An 18887-nucleotide genomic window follows, 5' to 3' on the forward strand; every position below is an offset into this window, starting at 1 on the left:
ACCCTGCACAGGAGGAATCTCGAGCCTTGCCTCCTGCGGTCTCCCATTCAGTCCCAGCTGCAGAGGAGCCTGCTCAGCAAAGACGTCGTTCCCAGCAAGAACGGAGAACTGCGTCGCTGCATCGATTACAGGGGTCTTAACACTATCACAGTTAAGAATAAATACCCCCTGCCCCTGATATCGGAGCTGTTTGATAGGCTACGGCTTACAACCTGATTCACATCCGTGAGGGGGACAAATGGAAGATGGCCTTTAACACCAGAGATGGGCACTATGAATACCTGGTGATGCCCTTCGGGCTCTGTAATGCTCCGGCCATCTTCCAAGACTTTGTGAACGATATCTTCCGGGATATGCTTACCACCTCGTTAGTAGTCTATCTGGATGATATCCTCATCTACTCTCCAGATATTGACTCCCACCGGAGAGACGTTTGCAAAGTTTTCGACCTCCTGCGGGCAAACTCCCTCTACGCCAAGTTGGAGAAGTGTGTGTTTGAGCAGAAGTCCTTGCCTTTCCTGGGCTATATCATCTCCGCCCAGGGATTGGCCATGGATCCTGCCAAGCTGCAGGCGGTGATGGATTGGCAGGAGCCCCATTCTCTCAAAACGGTGCAGCGCTTTATGGGGTTCATTAACTACTATCGACAATTCATCCCCCACTTCTCGACTTTGGTAGCCCCCTTGGTGGCCCTCACCAAGAAGGGAGCAAATCCCAAGTTGTGGTCGGAACCTGTCTTCAAGGCCTTCTCCATTAAGTCCCGCTTCGCTAGCGCCCCCATTCTACATCGTCCCGATGTAGATAGGCCCTTCATCCTGGAAGTGGATGCCTCTTCCGTCGGTGCTGGAGCGATCCTTTACCAGAAGGACACGCAAGGTCGGAAGTAGCCATACTTCTTTTTCTCTAAGACCTTCACACCGGCGGAGAGGAGTTATTCCATCGGGGACAGGGAGTTGCCAACAATGAAGTTGGCCTAAGAGTGGAGACACCTCGTGGAGGGGGCTCGCCACCCTTTCCATGTGCTCACCGACCACAAAAACTTGGTGTATTTGCAAACAGCCCAGCTGCTTAATTCTCGCCAAGCCAGATGGTCCTTGTTCTTCTCCCAGTTCCACTTCACCCTGCATTTTCTCTCCGGGGAGAAGAACGTCCAGGCCGATGCTCTCTCCCGCTCCGTGGTGGCATCGGAAGAGGAGCCTTGGCTGATAGTCCCATCTGAGGACCGTGGCTCTGGTCGCCCTTGAGTCAGTACCTCCGGGCAAGACATTTGTTACTGCCCGTCTGTGACTGGAGGTCCTCTCTTGGGCTCACTCGTCCAGGGTGGGTGGACATTTTGGGACAAAACGGACCTCTGAGCTTCTGGCGAGGATGTACTGGTGGCTGCATATGGCCCGTGATGTCAGGGACTATATTCGAGCGTGCGTCTCTTGCGCCCAGAATCGGTCCCCTCGGCAACGACCCCCTGGGCTACTCTACCCCCTGCTAGTAGCAGACAGGCCCTAGGAGATGGTCAGGATGGACTTTGTGGTGGGACTGCCCAAGTCCAGTGGCAGCACAGTCATTTGGGTTGTCACCGACCATTTCTCCAAGATGGTGCACCTGGTGTCACTCTCCCGGTTACTTTCTGCATGGGGCCTGGCAGCGTTGTTCATTAAGCATGTCTTCCGCCTACATGGCATTCCAGACAAGATTGTCAGCGATCGGGGTCCCCAGTTTGTGTCTCGGTTTTGGAGAGAGCCATGTCACCTGCTCAGTATTGAGCTGAACCTCTTCTAGGCCTATCACCCCAAGACGAACGGGTTGGTAGACAGAGCCAACCAGACCCTGGTCACATATCTACGACATTTTGTCTCGGCCAGGCAGGATGACTGGGCATCCTTGCTGCCATGGGCGGAGTTCGCTTTGAACAACGCTGTGGCCGATTCCACCGGTCAGACCCCATTCCTCCTTAATTACGGCCAGCATTGGCGTGTCCCTGTGCCATCCACCAACTAGGGTGGCAGAGGCACGTGACATTTGGGACCGCACTCAGGATGCCATTCGGGCCTGCAAGGAGAGAATGAGTTCCTCCGCTTGATGCACACCGGCGCCCTGCTCCCACTTTTGCTCCCGGCTGTTAGGCGTCGGATTCCTGGCACTGCACAGCGGGAGTCCAGAGCCAGACATCCTGCGGTCTCCCATTCTTCCTCGACCGCTCCGGATGTTGCTCAGCAAACACGGCGAGCCAGGCTTGCTGCTCAGACTCGCTCTGACAGCCTGGATGTTGCTGCCACCTCTGGTGCAGCAATAGCAGCGCAACCTGCTCTGCAGGGAACTGCTCCTGAGGCTAAGTCCTCATGTCGTGCTACTGGGCATGCCCGCAACTTGACCTCTCACTGGAGAGCAGGGGTCACATGCTCAGGTCCTACGTCGGATCTGATTGGTCCTTCCCAAACTAATGGAAGGTCCCGGAAGCGCATCGCTATAAAAAGCCCGCATGGCGGCTCGGCGATGCGCTAGTGTAGCATATTATGCTGTGTGTGTATGGTGACGGATGTGTGGACTGGTGACTGACGCATTATGAAACCCCTTCCCTCGGATATTACGAATGGTGACAGAGAGTTGGATAGTCAGTCTCAGCTTGTGGCAAGCTACACGCCACTTGATCCGCGCCTACACTAGCGTCCGTCGGCGCCCGTGTCTCAGCGCCGACGTCTGCGGCTTTACCTGCCGCTGCGCTGCACTAACCGCAGCTACTCTTGGTCGCTGTTGCGACGCCACACGCAGGTCTCTGTGACATTAACAGAGCCGCGTCTCGGCATCACATTGCCTCTTGCGACTCTGTGCGAGAACAGAGCCGTCCTTAGCGTTCGGGTGACGTCAGCGGTCTTGTCACCTACCGCACGGTGGACTCCGGGCGGTGAACGCACCTCCTGTTATTTTATATTTGGTGCGTTCCGCCGTCCTAACATTACACTAGCGCCAGGGTCTGGCTGACAATGGCAGACGTGCAGCAGCTGCAGCGCTACATTCGGCAGCTGGAGAGCAGGTTGGCGGTTATCGAGAGCACCAACTCAGCTGCGAATGCTGCGCTAGCTACCGCCCAGACGGTCGCTGAAGCCGTCTCACGTGTGCCCACACTTTTGCCCTCGCCAACAATCTCTTCCCTCCCGTTCCCCGATAAGTTTTCGGGTGAGAGCGCCACCTGTAGGGGATTCGTCAGTCAGTGCTCCATTCACCTGGATTTGCTGGCTGCACGGTTTCCTACAGAGCGGCCAAGGTGGGCTTTATTGTCTCCTTGTTAGCTGGCCAGGCATTTCAGTGGGCCACACTGTTGTGGGAACGTGATGATCCTGTGGTTCAGGGGCCTGCTCAGTTCCTCGCGGCGCTCAAGCAGGTCTTCTTGGGACCACGGGTCACACACGATGCGGCTCTCCAACTGTTAGCATTAACACAAGGGTCACTCTCGGTTAGCCATTATGCTGTCCGGTTTCGGACATTGGCTTCCGAACTGGAGTGGCCGGACAAAGTGTTAGTCCCAGTGTTCTGGAGAAGCCTAGCTGAGCACGTCAAGGATGCTCTAGCCACCCGAGATATTCCCACAACTCTGGAGGAATTGATCTCTGTCTCCACCCGTATTGATCTCCGGTTCACGGAGCGCGGGCTGGAGAGGACTCAATCCAGATGTAAGATTAACCTGGCTCCCACCTTTACCGAACCGCTGAGCCATTCTGCTCAGGAGCCTCCCTCCATCGAGCCCATGGAGGTATCTCGCACCGGTACTAAGCCACGTCAGGTGCGGGGCTCTGTGCGCTGTTATCGCTGCCGACACTTTGGCCACTCGGCTGGCACATGTCCTCAGCGGCAAAAGGGAAGACCCCGTTCCATGGTTGTAGGTGGTGGCCAGTCCCAGATGGAGCCCTTTTCGCCTAAGCCGGTATTCCGGGGTACTCTGGATAATGGTTCCTCCACCTGGGAGGCAGAGTTTACTCTGGACTCTGGGGCCGAGGGGAACTTTATGTCCTCGAGTTTTGCCCAGAGTCACTCTATTCCCCTGGTATTACTCCCACAACCTCTGACCATCAGGGTGGTGGATGGGGCACCATTGCCGTCTCAAGTGACCCATCAGACGGTCCCACTCAGTCTCGCCATGTCCCCCTCACATCGGGAGACCCTGTCCTTGCTTATTATGCCTCATGGCATCGATCAGGTACTTCTCGGGGTTCCCTGGCTTCGTTGTCACTCCCCTCACATTGATTGGGCGTCGGGGAGAATACTGGGCTGGAGCAAGGACTGCGAGGGAAGGTGTCTAAGGGACAGTCTTCAGGTAGCGTCTACAGAGCTGCCTACAGATCTCTCCACGCTTCCTGAACCATACCATCAGTATGCGAACGTCTTCTCTAAGAAGTCTGCGGAGACACTCCCGCCGCATCGTCCCTATGATTGCCCGATTGACCTCCTGCCGGGCACAGAATCTCCTCGAGGTTGTGTCTACCCATTGTCTCTTCCGGAGACAGAGGCAATGTCCCAATATATCCGGGAGAACCTGGCGCAGGGCTTTTATCAGGAAGTCGGTGTCACCGGCTGGGGCAGGCTTCTTCTTCGTTCAGAAGAAGAGCGGAGAGTTACGCCCCTGTATCGACTACCGGGGTCTCAATGCCATCACGGTAAAGAATAAGTACCCTCTCCCGTTGATCTCTGAGTTGTTCGACAGGTTGCGTGGGGCGTGGCTATTCACAAAGCTAGACCTACGAGGGGCATACAACCTGATCCGTATTCACGAGGGAGACAAATGGAAGACAGCTTTTAATACCCGGGATGGCCATTATGAATATCTGGTCATGCCCTTCGGCCTTTGTAATGCGCCCGCTGTCTTCCAGGACTTCGTCAACGACGTCTTCCGTGACATGCTTTCTACCTCGGCGGTGGTCTATCTGGACGACATCCTCATCTTTTCGCCAGATTTGCCCACCCACCGGAATGATGTCTGCAGGGTATTCGACCGCCTGCGGGCGAATTCCCTGTTCGCCAAGCTGGAGAAGTGTCAGTTTGAGCAGGAGTCCTTGCCATTTCTGGGCTACGTCATCTCAGCACAGGGGTTGGCTATGGATTCGGCCAAACTGCAAGCGGTTATGGACTGGTAGGAACCCCATTCTCTTAAAGCGGTGCAGCGCTTTTTGGGGTTCATTAATTATTACTGTCAGTTTATACCCCACTTCTCCACTCTGGTAGCTCCTTTGGTTGCTCTCACGAAAAAAGGAGCTGATCCTAAGGCGTGGACCGAACAGGTTTCTAAGGCTTTTTCCTCTATAAAGTCCCACTTTGCAGGCGCTCCCATTTTACACCGTCCCGATATGGATAAGCCGTTTATCCTTGAGGTAGACGCTTCTTCCGTCGGTGCAGGAGCAGTCCTTTACCAAAAGGATGCTCAAGGTCGGAAGCATCCCTGCTTCTTCTATTCTAAGACCTTTTCACCGGCGGAGAAAAATTACTCCATCGGCGACAGGGAGCTGCTGGCCATGAAATTGGCTTTCTCCGAGTGGAGACATCTCCTGGAGGGAGCCCAGTTCCCCTTTCAGGTGTTCACGGACCACAAAAACCTGGTCTATCTTCAGACGGCCCAACGCCTGAATTCCCGTCAGGCCAGGTGGTCGCTCTTCTCTCGCTTCCGCTTCACCCTGCACTACCTCTCCGGGGAGAATATCCGAGCAGATGCCCTCTCGCGCTCGGTGGTTTCAGCGGAAGAAGGAGAAGCTGAGCCCCGGTTAATTCTCCCTCCGGAGAGTTTTACGACCATGGCTCCTATCGCTCTCGAGTCGGTACCGCTAGGCAAGACCTTGGTGCCCCCTCGGCTACGGCCGGAGGTTCTTGCCTGGACACATGCCTCCAGGCTAGGTGGCCATTTTGGTAATAAACGGACCACCGAACCCCTGGCAAGGTCATATTGGTGGCCACATATGGCTCGAGACGTCAAGGCATATGTGAAAGCATGCGTCTCGTGTGCCCGGAACAGGCCCTCTAGACAGAGGCCGGCGGGGCTCTTGTTTCCCCTGCCAGTAGCGGATAGACCATGGGAAATGGTGGGCATGGACTTTATAGTTGGCCTGCCCAAGTCCAGTGGCAGTACGGTCATCTGGGTGGTTACCGACCATTTCTCCAAAATGGTACATCTGGTGCCACTCGCACGCCTACCTCCCGCCCGAGGTCTGGCCGTCCTGTTCAATAAGCATGTATTCCGTTTACATGGTATGCCGGACAAAATCGTAAGTGACCGAGGTCCCCAGTTTGCGTCTCGTTTTTGGAGGGAGCTCTGCAGCTTACTCAGCATCGAGCTAAATCTGTCCTCCGCCTACCATCCCGAGACGAATGGCTTGGTTGAAAGGGCCAATCAGACCTTGGTCACCTACTGTATCTACGACATTTTGTCTCTGCCAGGCAGGATGACTGGGCATCCTTGCTGCCTTGGCTGAATTTTCCCTAAACAATGCGGTGGCCGATTCCACTGGTCAGACGCCTTTTCTCCTAAATTATGGTCAACACCCACTCGAGTGTCCCTGTCCCAATGCCGGTGTCCTCCACTGACTCCAGGGTGGCAGACTGGGCAGTGGAGGCCCGGGTCATTTGGGATCACACTCAGGATGCTATCTGGGCATCTAAAGAAAGGATGATGGCGTCCGCCGATAGCGCCAAGCTTCTCCCCTGGCGACATGGTGTGGCTCTGCACCCGGAACATTAAATTGTGGGTCGAGTCTCCCAAGTTCGCACCACGATACACTGGATCGTTCAAGGTCCTCGAGCGACTTAGCTCAGTGGTCTACCGCCTGGCTCTTCCTCCACATTTGGCCATATCGGACGTGTTTCATGTGTCCCTCCTCAAACCAGTTCACATGGTCCTGTTTCCTGAGCCACCCACCGGGTCATCAGACTTATCGTCTGACGAGTATGAGGTTAACGCCATCATGGGGCGCAGGTTTGTCCGTGGCAAAAAGTTCTATTTGGTGGACTGGAAGTATCATGGTCCCGAGGCTCGGACCTGGGAGCCGGTGGAGAATATTCATGCACCGCTCCTGGTCGCAGCTTTTGAGCGCAGTGAGGCTCAGAGGTGAGGGGACCCTAGGGGGGGTAATGTTAGGCGTCGGTTTCCTGGCACTGCACAGCGGGAGTCCAGAGCCAGACATCCTGCGGTCTCCCATGCTTCCTCGACCGCACGGGGTGTTGCTCAGCAAACACGGCGAGCCAGGCTTGCTGCTCAGACTCGCTCTGACAGCCTGGATTTTGCTGCCACCTCTGGTGCAGCAATAGCAGCGCAACCTGCTCTGCAGGGAACTGCTCCTGAGGCCAAGTCCTCATGCCATGCTACTGGGCATGCCCGCAACTTGACCTCTCACTGGAGAGCAGGGGTCACATGCTCAGGTCCTACATCGGATCTGATTGGTCCTACCCAAGCTAATACAGAGAAAAACTAACATGTGATGTGATTGAGAGACCCAGGATTAATAAAAATGTGTATATAACACACTGAAATAAGAACAAGGGAATAAGTATAATAAAATCAGCCTTTATTATAAATTTTGGCCAGACAACAACAACGGCAATGAGAAAATGTATATAAAAACATATAAATGGTACAAAAATTGGCAAAAAGACCGCACAATTAATTATCAAGTATCTATATTTATAATAGTGTCACCACTGTACAGACAAAAAGTAAATAATAATCTGATAGGGCATATATAGTAGTGGTACCCATATAGAGCAAAAAAAAAACAAAAAACAAACAAACACCAAAATAATAAGTGCAATAAATGGTGAAGTGATAAAAATTAAATAAACAATTAAAAATGTGAAAATAGCTAATAAAAATGTGCGTATATATATATATAGACCAAAATTGGTGAATGATACTGAACTCACAAAATAATGAGTTCTCAAAGTAATAATGCACTTATGAAATTAGTAATTAATGTGTATCATATAAACTCCATATAAGGGGCCACTAAAAAAGTGCCACTGGAAAATGCCATATGAAGCGCTATTTAGTAACATTGGGCCAAAGCGCTATGTAGTAGACATGGGCCAGAGACCAGACAGCATACATACTAAATAATGCTGTGTAGATTACATAGGCCACGTTGAGCACAAACGTGACATGTATAGCAATGGATAACAAAGCGCTAATACAACAGAATGCTGGCCCAAGTTATACAGTGCAATATAGCGCGTTGTTTTACCTGGAAGACAAATAACCGGACAGTGGTGGAAGCGGTATGCCAATAGAACGCGCCCCGACGCGCGTTTCGGAAAAGCTCCTTCGTCAGGGGGATGGTAATGACTCAGTTAGAAGGTCTATTTATAGTACACGGATTCTGGTGTATAAAGCAAAGCAGCGCATGCGCTGTCACCGTCAACCCGAGACATAGAAGGTAATTAGCGTCATGCAATTAATCACCGCACAGCGGTGCATATAGACAAATGCATAAAGACGCCGATGCCTTCAAGTCTGCCAGGACGTCAGACAGCGATGCGCACAGCAATATACAAGACCTGAATGTATGATTGAACCTATATATCGCATATATAGCATATGTATAATTACTACAAAGACAATAATAATAGCCAATTACTAGTGTAACATGAAGACATATCTCTATGTATATATAACCCATACATGGCATAATACTAATAAAATGAACATATAATCAACATATAAAATATGTAAAAACCACTCACAAAAGAACAGTGGTAAGCTGTGTATAATCAATAATACTTGAAAGTATTTTTACAAAAGAAAAATTAGATAAATATAATAAAAATAAGTATTTCACAAAAAAAAAATAAACAAACAAAACAATATACATATGCACAAATACATACACTTTAAATATCTATATAAAGAAAAAAATATTTTTGTGAAATAATGTTTCTTGGCCAATGTAAGGAAAATATGTCTTCTCTTGTAATTATCACGATGTCCATATATACACAGAAGTAGAAATGCCCTTGTAGTTTCGAAGTATATTTATACATTCAGAATGGTCCATAAATTCGTTCACTAGACAGACAACTGAGAAAAATAAAATTATTATAAAAATGGTATAAAAGACAGACTCATTAAGACCCAGTGGGGACACAGTACGAAGTGTCCAAATCCACTGGGTCTCAAGTTGGGCAAGCTTTTTACTGGTGTTCCCACCTCTGAACCCACCAATAATCATATCTATCCCAACGACCCTAAGTAAAGAAGAATCACTATTGTGATATATTTTAAAATGTTTCGGCAGTGTTTTCAATGAGGAAATGTCCTCAATGTCCTTGGCTGCTTTTATGCCCAAAACGTGCTCACGAACCCTCACCTTGAGTTGTCGGGTGGTTAGCCCAACATAGATGAGGGAGCATGGGCACGTGGCATAATACACTACCGCCGTAGAGGAACATGTAATATTCTTGGTGATATTAAAAGTACGAGAATTATCAGAATTGGTAAAAACAGAGGCTTTAATAATATTCGGACAGGCCACGCAGGACCCACAAGGTCTACACCCCTTGGTTGTAATTTGTTTAGAGACAGAAGCATTGTCATGTATATCTGAAACATAGTGACTTTTTACTAAGACATCACCCAAATTGGGTGATCTTCTAAATGTAACATTAGGATGGTCCCCTATATATTTGGAAACTATGGGGTCCAATTTCAAAATAGACCAAAATTTATTTAAACAAAATCTAATAGACTCGTGCTGTCCGTTAAATTGTGTGATAAAACGGACAACATTGTCAGAACTGGGGTTTTTTGAATTGTAGAGAGTCTCATGTCGTGACAAAGATCTAGCTCTATTATAGGCTCTCTTGATTGAACGTTTGCTATACCCCCTTTCCAAAAATCTGTCCTTCAAAATTGCTGCCTGTCTATTAAAATCATCTTCAACAGAGCAAACACGTCTAAGACGTAAAAATTGCCCTATCGGTATCGAGCGGATCAACGCTTGAGGGTGTGCGGATGTAGCATAAAGTAATGAGTTAACAGACGTCTGTTTTCTATATAGATCCGTTTGTAGGCAATCATTGGAATCCCTTGAAATCCGCACATCAAGGAACTCGATAACATCAGCATGACATTGATAGGTGAAATGCATATTGATGGCATTCGAATTAAGATTCAAAATAAATTCCGATAATGCAACATGGGTATCTTGCCAAATAAAAAACACATCGTCTATGTAACGTGTCCAAAATGGGACACGTTCTACTTGGCCATAATTACCAGATAAAAAGAGGTCCCTTTCCGACAGACCCAGGAACAGGTTAGCGTAGGCCGGTGCAAAGGAAGCACCCATGGCTGTTCCCTGGGTCTGTAAGAAAAAGGACCCCTTGAATGTAAAGAAATTATGTGATAAAGAAAATTCTAATAAATTAGTAAAAAAAACAATAAATGCCCTAGAAAATGAAGAATGCTGTAAAAAATAATTAACCGCCATGATGCCATCAGAATGTCTAATATTTGTATACAAGGACTCCACGTCACAAGTAACTAACATGGAGTCCCCATCTACATACATGCCATCCACCTTTTTGAGGAAATCTCCGGTATCCCTGGTGTACGAAGGAAGAGACGTGACAAATGGCTGCAAAATGTAGTCAATATATTTGTTCACATTTTTCAAAAAATTACCTCTCCCGGAAATAATGGGTCTTCCAGGTGGAGCTTCGAGATTTTTATGTATCTTGGGCAGAAGATAAAGGGTGGGAATGGTGGGTTCCTGAATCTGAAGGCTTGAGCATAGATCACTAGAAATAATCCCCTCATCCTTAGCATCACATAATAAATTCTTAAGTTCCAGATTAAATTTAGATAAAGGGTTGAATGTGAGTTTTTTATAACAATGGGGATTATTTAATTGTCTAAAAGCCTCAGATTCATACATAGACTTAGGCCACACTACCACATTCCCACCCTTATCTGCCGGCTTAAACACTATATCCTGTAGACCGGATGGCCTTCTAAGACCAATCTTTTCCTCACAAGATAGATTGTCAAACTGAGAAAATGTATTAATTTTTTCAAGTTCTTTAGAAACTGTCCTCACATATGTATCAATGCTTGAACATGATGATAAGGCAGGAAATTTGAATGAAGGTTTTTTAATTATCTCAGGAACCTGACCTTCATCTATGCCAGTGTGTTCTTTAGCCAGTTCAAGAGCGGCTAACGCCTCTTGTTCCGCCTCTGTCGAAAAAAGTTTAGATGTTTTATCATCATGGAAAATACGTTTAAACAAAAGTTTACGAGCAAAAAGATGTAAATCTTTGACCACTGTAAATAGGTCAAAATTGGCAGTAGGGCAAAATGTAAAGCCTCTACTTAAAAGATCAATCTCCAGACAAGAAAAGGTATGATTACTCAAATTGATTACCTTGAGTTGGTTAGAACTTAATTCTGGAGAATAATTCCTTTTATTTGGAAGAAAACGTAAATTCCTTTTCCTTTTTGGAGTAAAAATGGAAGGCACAGAGACGGAAGACGAGGCAACAGAAACATCACTAGCAGAAATGTTAGAGGCAACCGAGATGGAACGTTCTTTGTCCTGCTCATTATTGTTCCGTCTTCTCCACCTATAGATCTTTCCAGATGATAGATCATTCTGATCTCTTAATAATTTATTGGTATGTTTAAGTTGAATATCCTTCACCAATCCCTCCAAATCCCTGTCCAAGGTATCATTAAGATTGCTGAATTGATCAGGTAGCAAAGCAATCTTCGTTTTGCCAAACAATTCATCGAGTTCTTGATCAATCCTATTGATAGATTTCATATTCAAGCCAATAAGAAGCTCCATGAGTTTCCATGATGTCTCATTACAGACTTTTTCCCACGAAGTCACAAACTCAGCATCCTCAATTACAAAGGATGGTGTCACTTTCATCCTAAGACCTCTTGGTATCAAACACTTCTGAATATAATTCTCTAAAAAGGCCTTGGTCCACCAGATTCTGGTACGCTTAAACAATAATTTTTTAATAGAAATAAAAAAAAGTCGAAATTTAAACCATCAACAGTTGCAGTAGTTGTGCCCAAATTGCCAAACACATTATTAATTTGGTCCTGCCAGGATAATTCTCTGGTCTTAAAATCCATCACAGAAAGTTGGAAAAACCTGTGCAAAACACAGAAAAACTAGAGAGAAAAAAGAAACAACAGCAATATACAATAAATAAATAATATCCAATAAAGTACAATTTAATAAGTCACCGATGTGTTTCTTTCAAAAGTGGATGGCAGACCATCCGGTGTGTATAGAGAGAAAAACTAACATGTGATGTGATTGAGAGACCCAGGATTAATAAAAATGTGTATATAACACACTAAAATAAGAACAAGGGAATAAGTATAATAAAATCAGCCTTTATTATAAATTTTGGCCGGACAACAACAACGGCAATGAGAAAATGTATATAAAAACATATAAATGGTACAAAATTGGCAAAAAGACCGCACAATTAATTAATTATCAAGTATCTATATTTATAATAGTGTCACCACTGTACAGACAAAAAGTAAATAATAATCTGATAGGGCATATATAGTGGTGGTACCCATATAGAGCAAAAAAACAAACAAAAACCAAAATAATAAGTGCAATAAATGGTGAAGTGATAAAAATTAAATAAACAATTAAAAATGTGAAAATAGCTAATAAAAATGTGCGTATATATATATATAGACCAAAATTGGTGAATGATACTGAACTCACAAAATAATGAGTTCTCAAAGTAATAATGCACTTATGAAATTAGTAATTAATGTGTATCATATAAACTCCATATAAGGGGCCACTAAAAAAGTGCCACTGAAAAATGCCATATGAAGCGCTATTTAGTAACATTGGGCCAAAGCGCTATGTAGTAGACATGGGCCAAAGCCAGAGACCAGACAGCATACATACTAAATAATGCTGTGTAGATTACATAGGCCACGTTGAGCACAAACGTGACATGTATAGCAATGGATAACAAAGCACTAATACAACAGAATGCTGGCCCAAGTTATACAGTGCAATATAGCGCGGTGTTTTACCTGGAAAACAAATAACCGGACAGTGGTGGAAGCGGTATGCCAATAGAACGCGCCCGACGTGCGTTTCGGAAAAGCTCCTTCGTCAGGGGGATGGTAATGACTCAGAAGGTCTATTTATAGTACACGGATTCCGGTGTATAAAGCAAAGCGGCGCATGCGCTGTCACCGTCAACCCGAGACATAGAAGGTAATTAGCGTCATGCAATTAATCACCGCACAGCGGTGCATATAGACAAATGCAAAAAGACGCCGATGCCTTCAAGTCTGCCAGGACGTCAGACAGCGATGCGCACTGCAATATACAAGACCTGAATGTATGATTGAACCTATATATCGCATATATAGCATATGTATAATTACTACAAAGACAATAATAATAGCCAATTACTAGTGTAACATGAAGACATATCTCTATGTATATATAACCCATACATGGCATAATACTAATAAAATGAACATATAATCAACATATAAAATATGTAAAAACCACTCACAAAAGAACAGTGGTAAGCTGTGTATAATCAATAATACTTGAAAGTATTTTTACAAAAGAAAAATTAGATAAATATAATAAAAATAAGTATTTCACAAAAAAAATTAAACAAACAAAACAATATACATATGCACAAATACATACACTTTAAATATCTATATAAAGAAAAAAATATTTTTGTGAAATAATGTTTCTTGGCCAATGTAAGGAAAATATGTCTTCTCTTGTAATTATCACGATGTCCATACATATACAGAAGTAGAAATGCCCTTGTAGTTTCGATGTATATGTATACATTCAGAATGGTCCATAAATTCGTTCACTAGACAGACAACTGAGAAAAATAAAATTATTATAATAATGGTATAAAAGACAGACTCTCATTAAGACCCAGTGGGGACACAGTACGAAGTGTCCAAATCCACTGGGTCTCAAGTTGGGCAAGCTTTTTACTGGTGTTCCCACCTCTGATCCCACCAATAATCATATCTATCCCAACGACCCTAAGTAAAGAAGAATCACTATTGTGATACATTTTAAAAAGTTTCGGCAGTGTTTTCAATGAGGAAATGTCCTTAATGTCCTTGGCTGCTTTTATGCCCAAAACGTGCTCACGAACCCTCACCTTGAGTTGTCGGGTGGTTAGCCCAACATAGATGAGGGAGCATGGGCACGTGGCATAATACACTACCGCCGTAGAGGAACATGTAATATTCTTGGTGATATTAAAAGTACGAGAATTATCAGAATTGGTAAAAACAGAGGCTTTAATAATATTCGGACAGGCCACGCAGGACCCACAAGGTCTACACCCCTTGGTTGTAATTTGTTTAGAGACAGAAGCATTGTCATGTATATCTGAAACATAGTGACTTTTTACTAAGACATCACCCAAATTGGGTGATCTTCTAAACGTAACATTAGGATGGTCCCCTATATATTTGGAAACTATGGGGCCCAATTTCAAAATAGACCAAAATTTATTTAAACAAAATCTAAACATGACAATGCTTCTGTCTCTAAACAAATTACAACCAAGGGGTGTAGACCTTGTGGGTCCTGCGTGGCCTGTCCGAATATTATTAAAGCCGCTGTTTTCACCAATTCTGATAATTCTCGTTCTTTTAATGTCACCAAGAATATTACATGTTCCTCTACGGCGGTAGTGTATTATGCCACGTGCCCATGCTCCCTCATCTATGTTGGGCTAACCACCCGACAACTCAAGGTGAGGGTTCGTGAGCACGTTTTGGGCATAAAAGCAGCCAAGGACATTGAGGACATTTCCTCATTGAAAACACTGCCGAAACATTTTAAAATGTATCACAATAGTGATTCTTCTTTACTTAGGGTCGTTGGGATAGATATGATTATTGGTGGGTTCAGAGGTGGGAACACCAGTAAAAAGCTTGCCCAACTTGAGACCCAGTGGATTTGGACACTTCGTACTGTGTCCCCACTGGGTCTTAATGAGTCTGTCTTTTATACCATTTTTATAATAATTTTATTTTTCTCAGTTGTCTGTCTAGTGAACGAATTTATGGACCATTCTGAATGTATACATATACATCGAAACTACAAGGGCATTTCTACTTCTGTGTATATATGGACATCGTGATAATTACAAGAGAAGACATCTTTTCCTTACATTGGCCAAGAAACATTATTTCACAAAAATATTTTTTTCTTTATATAGATATTTAAAGTGTATGTATTTGTGCATATGTATATTGTTTTGTTTGTTTAATTTTTTTTTGTGAAATACATATTTTTATTATATTTATCTAATTTTTCTTTTGTAAAAATACTTTCAAGTATTATTGATTATACACAGCTTACCACTGTTCTTTTGTGAGTGGTTTTTACATATTTTATATGTTGATTATATGTTCATTTTATTAGTATTATGCCATGTATGGGTTATATATACATAGAGATATGTCTTCATGTTACACTTGTAATTGGCTATTATTATTGTCTTTGTAGTAATTATACATATGCTATATATGCAATATATAGGTTCAATCATACATTCAGGTCTTGTATATTGCTGTGCGCATCGCTGTCTGACGTCCTGGCAGACTTGAAGGCATCGGCGTCTTTATGCATTTGTCTATATGCACCGCTGTGCGGTGATTAATTGCATGACGCTAATTACCTTCTATGTCTCGGGTTGACGGTGACAGCGCATGCGCCGCTTTGCTTTATACACCGGAATCCGTGTACTATAAATAGACCTTCTAACTGAGTCATTACCATCCCCATGACGAAGGAGCTTTTCCGAAACGCGCGTCGGGGCGCGTTCTATTGGCATACTGCTTCCACCACTGTCCGGTTATTTGTCTTCCAGGTAAAACAACGCGCTATATTGCACTGTATAACTTGGGCCAGCATTCTGTTGTATTAGCGCTTTGTTATCCATTGCTATACATGTCACGTTTGTGCTCAACGTGGCCTATGTAATCTACACAGCATTATTCAGTATGTATGCTGTCTGGTCTCTGGCTTTGGCCCATGTCTACTACATAGCGCTTTGGCCCAATGTTACTAAATAGCGCTTCATATGGCATTTTTTAGTGGCCCCCTATATGGAGTTTATATGATACACATTAATTACTAATTTCATAAGTGCATTATTACTTTGAGAACTCATTATTTTGTGAGTTCAGTATCATTCACCAATTTTTGTCTATATATATATACGCACATTTTTATTAGCTATTTTCACATTTTTAATTGTTTATTTCATTTTTATCACTTCACCATTTATTGCACTTATTATTTTGGTTTTTGTTTGTTTGTTTGTTTTTTTTGCTCTATATGTGTACCACTACCATATATGCCCTATCAGATTATTATTTACTTTTTGTCTGTACAGTGGTGACACTATTATAAATATAGATACTTGATAATTAATTAATTGTGCGGTCTTTTTGCGAATTTTTGTACCATTTATATGTTTTTATATACATTTTCTCATTGCCGTTGTTGTTGTCCGGCCAAAATTCATAATAAAGGCTGATTTTATTTTACTTATTCCCTTGTTCTTATTTTAGTGTGTTATATACACATTTTTATTAATCCTGGGTCTCTCAATCACATCACATGTTAGTTTTTCTCTCTATACACACCGGATGGTCTACCATCCACTTTTGAAAGAAACACATCGGTGACTTATTAAATTGTACTTTATTGTATATTATTTATTTATTGTATATTGCTGTTGTTTCTTTTTTCTCTCTTCCCAAGCTAATGGAAGGTCCCGGAAGCGCATCGCTATAAAAAGTCCGCATGGCGGCTCGGCGATGCGCTAGTGTAGCATATTATGCTGTGTGTGTATGGTGACGGATGTGTGGACTGGTGACTGACGCATTATGAAACCCCTTCCCTCGGATATTACGAATGGTGACAGAGAGTTGGATAGTCAGTCTCAGCTTGTGGCAAGCTACACGGCACGTGATCCGCGCCTACACTAGCGTCCGTCAACGCCCGTGTCTCAGCGCCGACGTCTGCGGCTTTACCTGCCGCTGCGCTGCACTAACCGCAGCTACTCTTGGTCGCTGTTGCGACGCCACACGCAGGTCTCTGTGACATTAACAGAGCCGCGTCTCGGCATCACATTGCCTCTTGCGACTCTGTGCCAGAACAGAGCCGTCCTTAGCGTTCGGGTGACGTTAACCCGAGCGCAGTACCTCATTGATTAGGTGCATCTGCCATTGTTCAGCAGCGGTGTTGTCACCTACCGCACGGTGGACTCCGGGCGGCGAACGCACCTCCTGTTATTTTATATTTGGTGCGTCCTAACACCGGCTATTTGATGTGGCTCTCCGCTCGTAACATCAGGCTGCAGGTTGAGTCCACTAAGTTCGCGCCTCACTTCATAGGTCCCTTCAAGGTCCTGGAGCAGGTTAACCCTGTGGTCTACTGTCTGGCCCTTCCTCCTTGGGTATCACTGACACCTTCCACATGTCCCTCTTAAGCCCGTTCACATGTCCCGGTTTTCGGAGTCATCTACCGGGACATCAGGCTTGTCCTCGGACGAGTACGAGGTGAACGCCATCGTGGGGTGTAAGGTGGTACTGGGCAAAAAATATCTAGTGGACTGGAAAGGTCATGGCCCAGAGGATAGGACCTGGGAATAACATACGTGCTCCTCTGCTCATTGCGGCCTTTGAGGAAAGCGAGGCACAGGAGGGAGGGGGCCCTAGGAGGAATTCCTGCCCCTGCACAGGAGGAATCTCAAGTCTTGCCTTCTGCGGTCTCCCATTCAGTCCCAGCCACAGAGGAGCCTGCTTAGCAAAGACATGGTTCCCAGTGTCTTGCTCAGGCTAGTGCTGTCAGGTTGGTTGCTGCTGCCACCTCTGGGTCAGCTTTGGCAATCCGCACTAGCCAGCAGCGAGAGCTCCAGAGCCCAAGTCCTTTTTGCAGCCTTCTGAGCATGCCCGTGGGGCAACCTCTCATTGGAGGTCGGGGGTCACACGCTCAGGTCCTTCTCCAGCTCGAATTGGACCATCAGGAATGTCCCGGAAGTACGCTACTATAAAAGGTTCGCATGGCCGCTCGGCCATGCTCTAGTATGGTCTGTAATTTGTAGTGGTATGTGTGATGATTGATGCTTGTGAAACACTGACTGACTCATTATGAAATCCCTTCCCTCTGATACATATGTTGTTAGGGTTTAGACTTCGAGTCGGCACCGGGTAGTGGTACTGCTTAGCGCTGCAGTGCTCCCAGCTCCCATCACATGCTAGCACCAGTGTGCGCCACACTTCATTAGGCACTATGGTACCGCACGTTCAGCGACATCAGCCTGAGCGGCGCCATGCGCCACTAATTTACTTTCCAGCCCAAAGCTCTGGCTGGTTAGTGGCGTCCGCCAGCACTGCCCTGTACGTACTGCGTGCGGTATTGATCTATCAGCTGTGGCTGTTAACGGCACAGCGTTCAGTAAGGGTCTCTCCCTGGCGTCGCAGTTGCGACGCCGAACACTGGTGGGTCTAGAGGGACTCTAACCCTGTGTCCTTGGGGCAGGGTCCTGTGACCAAAACACTAGTGTTCACTCTGCGGTATCGCGGCCCTATGAAGCAACAGGGTTCACCTCCTATTCACCGGGTGAAGTTAACCCGTGTGTGTTTGCTATACCTCCAGTTTCTGTCCCCCATTACCAAGCAGCAGTCTACCATATCTGCACGGTGGACCCCGAGCTGCGAACGCACCGCATTACCATCTTTTATTATTTGGTGCGTTCTGCCAGCCCTAACAGTGCGCGCAAGGAGCCGCGCGTGTACGAGGTGTACGAAGCAGAGATGTGTACAAGATGTATGGAGCGGAGCCGTGTGTGTA

The sequence above is a fragment of the Dendrobates tinctorius genome, unplaced genomic scaffold, assembly GCF_039654945.1.
Source record: "Dendrobates tinctorius isolate UK_male_01 unplaced genomic scaffold, ASM3965494v1 ptg000029l, whole genome shotgun sequence".
NCBI lineage: Eukaryota > Metazoa > Chordata > Amphibia > Anura > Dendrobatidae > Dendrobates > Dendrobates tinctorius.